This window comes from Artemia sp. Qi Xiang Cuo, chromosome 14 (assembly GCF_049724085.1).
Source record: "Artemia sp. Qi Xiang Cuo chromosome 14, ASM4972408v1, whole genome shotgun sequence".
Taxonomy (NCBI): Eukaryota; Metazoa; Arthropoda; class Branchiopoda; order Anostraca; family Artemiidae; genus Artemia; species Artemia sp. Qi Xiang Cuo.
In genome coordinates, this window is record NC_142807.1 from 58,444,731 (window position 1) to 58,454,088 (window position 9,358).

The following is a 9,358-nucleotide window of genomic DNA, read 5'->3' on the forward strand; positions in this document are numbered from 1 at the left end:
GTCCACTAGTGTTGCAGCTTATGCAAAAAAGCGGTTGTTTACAGGGATTGAGACGATCAGATTTATGTTCTACGGATCCACATCTGGAACATTTGGGCTGATTGGTGCACTCGGATGCTAAATGACCGACTGTATGACACGAGTAGCATCGTCTTGGAATGAACACGAATATTTCGGCGGGTAGTTTTTCGTAGTGCACTTTAATGGAGTTGCGGACGAAGATTTTGAGCTCGTGTCGCGACTCAAAATAAACTTTGAACGCACGAGAGGATCCATATTGCATAATTTTTGTAGCACGGGGGATAAGTTCGTGCAATGACTGCTCATTCAGGTCTTCAGGGACGCGCTTGAGTACACCAATATACCTCGGTGAGCGTACGGACGCAGTAACACCACATTTATCACTTTTCAGTGTTGAGGCGATTAAATCAGCAGTTTTCTTAGATTTCACCACTAGTTTCCAGTCACCCTTCAGTTTACGAAGCTCACTTATATATATATATATATATATATATATATATATATATATATATATATATATATATATATATATATATATATATATATATATATATATATATATATATATATATATATATATATATATATATATATATATATATATATATATATATATATATATATATATATATATATATATATATATATATATATATATATATATATATATATATATTTTTTTTTTTATATATATATATATATATATATATATATATATATATATATATAACCCCTGTGTGTGTATAAGCTAGAATGGGTAGACAGACCCTAGGCTAGGTACACAGATATTTGAACCATCTGCCACATTATGAAAATAGTGGGAAGACCAAAGAAAGAAGCATTTTAGTATCCTCAAAAGTCCTAAGCTTCTAGACAATTTTGTACTAACCTAAGAGAGGTGATTCTTGAAAGAGGTTCTCTTGGCGACCTCACCACTTGAATAGATAACGCACGTGAGCGAATTTTTTTGTGGGAACTTCGAAAATAAACAGTTTACTTGGGGTTTCAAAATACAGATTTTGTGGGAATCCTTTAATATGTTTCTATTTTCTGATCCGAACGCCATTTCTAGTTCTGAGGCACGTTAGGTTTGGTGTTTGAATGAATTAGACCATGATATTTGATCAGTGATCAAATATCATGTGTGAGGTGTGGGGGGTATCCACCCTCCGATCACTCTGAATCTTAAAAAGGGCACTAGAAATTCTGATTACCAATCCAATGTGGCCCCTACAAATTTTACACGATCAACCTTTCTATATGTACCTTATATTTGCCAAGGGCATAACTTACAACCCTGCCCTGAGGGCTCGGGGTGGGGGTTGTCATCATCAAAGAAATAGTTTCCAGACCTTTCAGTTACGTTGAACAAGATGGCTATCTCAAAATTTTTTGGGATGTGTTTATGGAAATGGTGGGCGTGGTAGGTGGGGGGTGGGGTTAGTTGCCCTCCAATCGCTTTCTACTATTAAAAAGGGCTCGTGCTGTTTCAATTTCCAATTAAATGAGCTGTTTTCGAAGTTTCTTCGACAACATATGGCCATCTCAAAATTTCTATCAGATGCATTCTGGGAATATATGAGGTGTTGGGAAGGGGGGTTTCCACCCTCTGATCACTTCGGATCTTAGAAGGGCACTAGAACTTCTGATTACCAATCCAATGAGGCCTCTCCGCAGTTTATACGATCACCCTTTCTATATATACCTTATATACCCCCAGGGCATAACTTACAACCCTTGCCCTGACGGCACTGAGGGGGTTGTCATCCTCATGGTCATAATTCCCAGACCTTTCACTTACGTTGAACAAAATGGCTAACTCAAAACTTTTATTTGATGTGTTTGGGGAAATGGTGTAATTGGGAGGGGGTTTAGTTGCCCTCCAATCACTTTCGACTATTAAAAAGGGCACTAGCTCTTTCAATTAAGTCAAATCGAATGAGCTCTTTTTGAAGTTTATAATACAACAAATGGCCATATCAAAATTTATATCCAATACATTTTGGGAAATATTAGGTGGGGGGGGGGGTATCCACCCTCCGATCATTCTGAATCTCAAAAAGGGCACTAGTATTTCTGATTACCAACCTAATGACCCCCCTCCAAGTTTATACGATCACCCTTACTACATATACCTTATATGCCCCCAGGGCATAACTCACAACCCTTGCTCTGAGGGCAGTAGGGGAATTGCCATCCTCAAAGACATATTTTCCTAACCTTTCAACGACGTTGAACAAAATGGCTATTTCAAAATTTTGATTGGATTTGTTTGGGGAAATGGTGGGCATGGGTGGGGGGGGGGTAATTGCCCCCAATCGTTTTCGACTATTAGAAAGAGCACTAGCCCTTTTGGCCATCTCAAAATTTCTATCACATGCATCTCGGGAAAAAACGAGGTGTGGGGGGGATATTCACCCTCCGATCACTCTGAATTTTAAAGAGGGCGCTAGAACATCTGATTTCCAATCAAATGAGTCTCAGAGTTTTTACGGTCACCCTTTCTATATACACCTTATCTGCTCCCAGGGCATAACTTATAAGCCTTGACCAGAGGGCTGCGGGGGGGGGGATGTCATCCTCAAAAAACATAATTTTTGGACCTTTCAATTACGTTGGACAAAATGGCTATCTCAAAATTTTATTTGGATGTGTTTGGGGAAATGATGAGCGTGGGAGGGGGTTTAGTTGCCCTCCAATCACTTTCAACTATTAAAAAGATCACTAGCTCTTTCAATCTTCAATCAAATGAGCTATTGTGTGTGTGGTGTGTGTGGGGGGGGGGCATTGGCGATCCGATCACTCTGAATCTTAAAGAGGGCACTAAAACTTCTGATTAGGAATTCAGTGAGTCCCCTCCGAAGTTTTTACGATCACCCTTTCTATATAAACTTTAAATGCCCCCCGGGCATAACTTACAGCCCTTGCCCTGAGGGCTGTGGGGGAGGCTGTCATCCTCAAAGACATAATTTCCAGATCTTTCAACTGTGTTGAAAAAAATGGCTATCTAAAAATTTTGATTGAATATGTTTTGGGAGGTGGGCGTGGAAGGGGGGTTAGTTGCCCTCCAGTCACTTTCAACTATTAAAAAAGGTACTAGTCCTTTCAATTTCTAATCGAATTAGCCTTTTCGAAGTTTCTACGACAAATCTTTCGATACGAAGTGCCTTGGCCTAAACAAAATAAATGAATAAATAAAAATAAATAATACATTGTACACACATCGCTATTTACTTAGGCAGCGCTATTGCGCTGCCTATGATATAAGAGGTGGAAGTGTGAGGTATGGGGTAATTCTTAGTTTTCTCATTTTCAAACATGCAATCTCAAAGATTCTAGACCACATTTGGCCCTTTTTTCTATTTCACGGCACCTACCTGTCTTGCCTTGCATAAACCGATGACGTCATTTTACTCAGTAGATCAGAAACTGACTTACAAGACAAAATCGAATCCACAGTGACTTTTTGATTTCTTTTTTTTAGTTGTACTCTGCAATAATCTTTTCGTAGATTGTGGGCAACCAGCTTATCACTTTTATTATTTTTCGATCACTTTTAGCTGATCCTTTTATATAAAAGGCCCAAAGTTAATTGCTCATTTTTCTCGGATATATATTATGAGATGTACTGGTATTGAGTGTGGGTGCTGAGGGGAGGAGAAGCTTTCGCCTTCTGGTGGATATAATAGTTTGTTTTCGATAGTTATGCTTAGTTTTGTTTCAAGAAGTAAAATTAAATTATTTGGTCTTCCTTGAGCATTGACGTGCAAGAGATTCATGAGGTTGCAACCCTATTTGTATTTAAGCAACCTTGAGCATGGGGATATAAGGAACAGAAACCTAATAAGAAAAGCATGCCTTTTCAAAGGAAATTGAAGATCAACATTAAGGCTTAAAGCGATCAAATGACTATTCCATTTGTGAAAGTTGCTGCGGTCCTTTCAACCGTTCACTCTTTACACCAAAGTAAGACTTTTCGTCCCATTTCCTTAAGAGCGACTGCTCAAGCAAATAAACATTGAATTTGAAAAAGTCTTTGTTATTGAATTTTAAGTCATTATCGTAAAGATGAGGAGGAGGGGTTGAAGAGGAGACAGTCCCTCTCAATTTCAGAATAATTTCTATTCGTTTTAGTTTTGGCTACACTCTTTACTCTCATTAAAAAGAAGTTTTTTTATTTGATTTTCAGTTAAGGTCCATGATCAAAATCAGCGACATGTTGTCAGAGACATGTTCATGCTTTCAATAGACAGCATGTCATAGACATGCTGTCTATTTGTTCTGCCTTACAATGTTAAAAAAAAAAGGTCGGGTATCAAGATGTCTTTAGGCTCTGTGTTGTGACATTAATGTGCGTTGGAAACCTGAAATACCGAAGATAGACGAGCACAAGCAGTAAATTGATTGGTACCGTAGCAATATTTCAGTTGGACGTCAGTAGCCTATTACGTAAGTTTTTTCTATGGTCAAAATCGCTCTGGGTAAATTTTTCGCAGTTCATATTATTGACTTACAAATAAAGTGAACATACCACTCGATGCCTTTTTTATGCTCTTTACGAACATAATACTCGCTTCTATCGGAAAGTCAAATTTAACCACCCCCGTCCCCCTAATGTGCAAATATATACCCTGAATTGGAAAATACTATGAATTGTCGACGGCAAAAACTTGAAACAGTGGGAAGACGTTTTATATTTGAGTTCCCTAGTAAATGAGGTTTGATTTGTTTTAAATAAGTATTTTTGGAATACGTTACTCTTGAACAACTTATTTATAAATTAGTTACATGTTTTTAACCACTTTTCAATAGCTTAACTACTGTTGATAACTTTTCTGTGTAGTTACAATTCAGGGTATATATTTGAAAATTACGGAGGGGGGCAGGGGCGGGTAAAGTTGAGATTTCCAATAGAAGTGTTTATTATATTCGTAAAAAAAAGAATATAAATAAGGCATCGAGTGGTAATATGAACTGCGAAAAATTTACCTCACTCTGCATTGATAGCGTGCAGGGCACAGACAAGAAGTATGTAATACAGACGTCCAACTTACATAATTTTATGGTACCGACAATTTTAGGGCTTGTGCTCGTCTGTCCTCAGTTTCCTCCTAAAAACTTTTAACAAAGGTTGTCTAGTTAAATCAGGATTATTCAACTATTAATTATTACTGAAGAGGTTCAAATAAATAATTTTAAATGTTATCTAATAATATTTGAGTATCTAGTATAATTTTATATATTTTTATAATATTAACTGCAAAAACTTTATTTGTATGTCAAAAATATTAACTGCAAAAAAAATATGATAAAGTATGATAATACTTCTTGTCTGTGGTGCAAGGCGACTGTCCAGCAGTGTTGCCAGATTTTTGGCATAACCTATACCCCAAAGAGCAGCAATCATTAGCCCAAAAATAGCCCAAAGTAGCCCAAAAATAGCGAACGCTATTATAACCCTATTATAGCGCTGTTATGGGTAAACCGAGGAAGAAATACAATCGGCATATCAAATAACCTAAACTTAAGGATAGGTCAAAAGCAAAAAAGAGCTCTGTGAGCGAACAAAAATAACAAATCTTCTACGAATGACGTCGTAAAATTGACAAGTGCTTCCCTGAAAACAAAAAGGCAATGTATTCTTTAGACACTTGGTTTATTTTATACATACCATGATATCATTGAAAAACAATGTTATGTGAGCTTAAAAGAATACCTAGTAACAAACAGAAAATTCACATCTGTACTATTTTGTCCCAAGTTTTTAGCATATAACTGGCAAATTTACCGGATATATATGCTCCAGAGGCTCAGAGGCGATAATCGATAATACGTACAGCCCACTAAGTGGCTGTTTTTTTCTAGCAGTGAGAGAACAACCTTTCTTCCATTTTTTTTTTCTTTCAGTAAAGCGCAAGTAAATCTATTACGGCAAAAGTAGATGGGTAATAACTTTGTTAGTTTTAAGTTTCAACTTCACTCTATCAACCCATTTAATCCATGGAGCGTATATACTTAATTATTATGTATTGTTAGGCATTCAATCCTTATCCGATATTTTAAAACCTAGAATAAAAGAAAATCAGACTGAAACCACAATTACAGAAAGTTTTATTGTTAATCTGGGTTAAAACTTACGAAATACAAGGAAATCCAATACATGAGGCTCTATTCTAGCCATGAGGCTCTATTCTTTTGCACTGAAGACAGTTGGTGGAAGTCCAGCCGTAATCATTAACGCGAGTCCGATGATAGCGAAAAATACGCCCTGAGTCTAAATAATTAGAATCAAAATATTATCCAGCAACAAATGCACCACAGAAAAAATACACAACTGTGGGTTATCACTCCTCAAAAAACTCATCTAACAGTTCAAAAACCGCGATGTCTTCATCTTCAGTTTCAGCATTACTTTTTTCGCACTTATACATAGAGCTGTCAAACCTTTGAAACATTGCTTTCGAAGGGATGAAATTTTGACAACATTTTTCATCCCCATGAAGGCACCCTCTAATCAATAATATCGCCGAAAGCAGCTTCAGGCCCATTCTATTCCTAACTTTTGTCTTAACGCAGTTCATTATACTAAAAACCCGTTCAACAAACGCGTTCGACACTGGTAGTGACAAAATATTGAGTACAGAGGCTGCGAGTTCTCTAAAACAATATTCTCCCCCTGCATTTGTGTAATTGTACACAGCGACCCAAAATTGTTCAGAATTGAGAGATTCACTTTTCTCAACCACCAGTGTCCAGTCGATAGACAGCAGTCTTCTCCACTGATCTTCTATTAGTTCCACTTTCCGCAAGTTTTTATCTGGCACTGGCACAAGAAGAGACAAAGGTAGGTTATCAAAACTGCAACGAATCTGACTCAGACAGTGCTCTGGTGATAACAAAACCACAGTTGAAAGCAATTTCATGTGTGAAGGGACTCTTTTCTTCACCTCTTCACACAATTTCTTCAGAAAGTCATAGCATCTTTTTCTAAGTTCACTCTTTTGTTCATCTGGAACTTTCGAGTTTATCAACATTCGACGGAAATTGGTTCCAAGATCAGCAAGTGTAACATCTAAAAAGTTTTCTTCTATCATTTCTATTTCTAGCAACTGAGCGGTAGTCAGTTTTTCGGCCCCTCTCACTACACGACGGAATAATGTAGAAACAAATGATTCAAAATCTTTGAACAACTTGGCTGGGTCGACAGAAGTCTGCTGAAATAAGAGGCTCATTCTGGTGAATTCTTTTGTAATAGGAAGCAGAAATGTCAAAAAGAAATAGTTCACATCATCCTCGTACATAATCGAAAGCGTGTTCGCAGTAAAACATCGCTCAGTCTGCGCTGCCCTTTTGAAGTGAGTCTTCAACTCAAGCCACTGCTCAAGAATCATATCAATGGCAGCCTCTCTGGCGAGCCAACGAGTGCCACTGAGCTGCAAAATCTTCTTTGGCTCTTTTCCCGTACTATTGATCAAGGAGTATATTTGACGATAAGCCTCCCGTCTGAGAGGGCTATTTCTGAACCAGTTATAAGTCTCTCTTAGCAAAAACTCTATGTTTGTTGGCAAAACTTTAGCTGCTGCTGACATGCACAAGTGCAACGAATGGCAAATGCATTTGATCAAAACTAGATCAGGATTATGCTCCCTTAGTTTAGTAAACAAAGAGCAGTTCTGTCCAACCATATTACTGGCACCATCAGTTCCTAGTCCTGTAATATTCTCCAGCTTCAATTTAATTTTGTTTTCAATGAAGTCCTTCAGTCCATTATAAGGGTTCTCAGCTGTAGCACTATGAATCTCGACAAGTCCTAGGAAACGTGTCACTATTTTCTTCCTTCTATTGCAAAAGAATCTAATACATACAGCCATGTATTTGTGCGTTCCAACATCTGTAGACTCATCCAATATCAAAGAATACTTGTTATTACAATCTTGCACTATTTCTTCTAGTAGACTTGGTGCAATCACATGCACAATCAAAGCACTGCATTTCGTACGATGTAGTCTAAGTCGATCTGTTGGTTTGGAAGCAGAAGTAGCAGTTGAAGATATAATGACATTAATCAGTTCTCCTAGGTGGTCTACCGTTCTAACAGATGAGTGGCAAGCAATGTGACAGGCAATTGCAAGCTCGTGTTTCTTCACTTTGTCACTTAAAACTGTCACATGGCCATCAAGTGTCTTGCAACCTTTTGACGGGACCTGTTGCATTGACTTCAGTCTATGTTTTTGAGAGCTAGCATGCACTGACAGGTCATTATGATGAGCCCTAATTTCTTTTCTGCACGCCGTACAGTATGCTTTTGACTCATCAGTTGGGCATTGCCTGACCCAAGGAAATTCATTCTCCCACCTTTCATTATATGTTTTGGCATACTTCGCCCATTTTCCCATGGCGACAATCTGAAAAAAGGGATGTTTTAACCACCTGCTTGTTCTAACCATCTAAAGCAAACTGCTGGAAAAGCATGAACAACTTTTTTGTGTCTATCTGCTGCAGAAAAGTCTTAAATGAAACAGGAATAGGTTTTACCCTTTCATTTAAAGCTTAGTTTTGGCTAGACAGTCCTGAAATTATTAATTAGCAAGCACATCAAGCTAACTGGGGATTTGCATCAACTGAATTTTTCTGATTGTCCCATGCACTCAAGAATATTAAGCTTCTGACAGTTATAGTTTTACATGAAGTATAATTTAATTTGGCATATTGTCTGATAATCCAAAACATACCCCATCAACATCATTGTCAATCTAACCAGCTAGCAAGTTGGCAATTATTATTAAAAAATTGGCAATTACACCAAAATAAACAAATTGTCACCCATTTTTAGTATGAGGGTTCTTTATAACCATTAACCATTTCACTCTGATTTTTAGTAAGCCAGAAAGAGGAATTATATAGTTTTTGTATAGCCATTAGGGTAACGGAGCTGGTAGACGGCCAGGTCATATTAGACAGAAAGTAAAACAGAAATAAATTTACAACTAATTCTTTTTATACGATATTGTTTGGATTTTTTTTTCATTTTTGGCACCAAAAAAGGATTATATTATGGAATAAAAAAAAACAACTCAAGATGTTGTTTGAAAAATTTTTAATAAAATGTTATTTGTTTGAATTTCCGACTACTCTGACCTGGCCGACTACCAGCTCCTTTACCCTATGCTACTTTCGTGTAACCATAACCATCAAGTATTTCAAGCTACGAGCTGTTCGGCTCATTTAAAGGGAAGGAACTTGAGGAATCCAAACTGAAGCAATCAACAAAAAAACTTTAATTTATCTTTAAAACCTCTTTTCCTATTTTACCAGATGCTGGAGTTAAGCAGAAGTA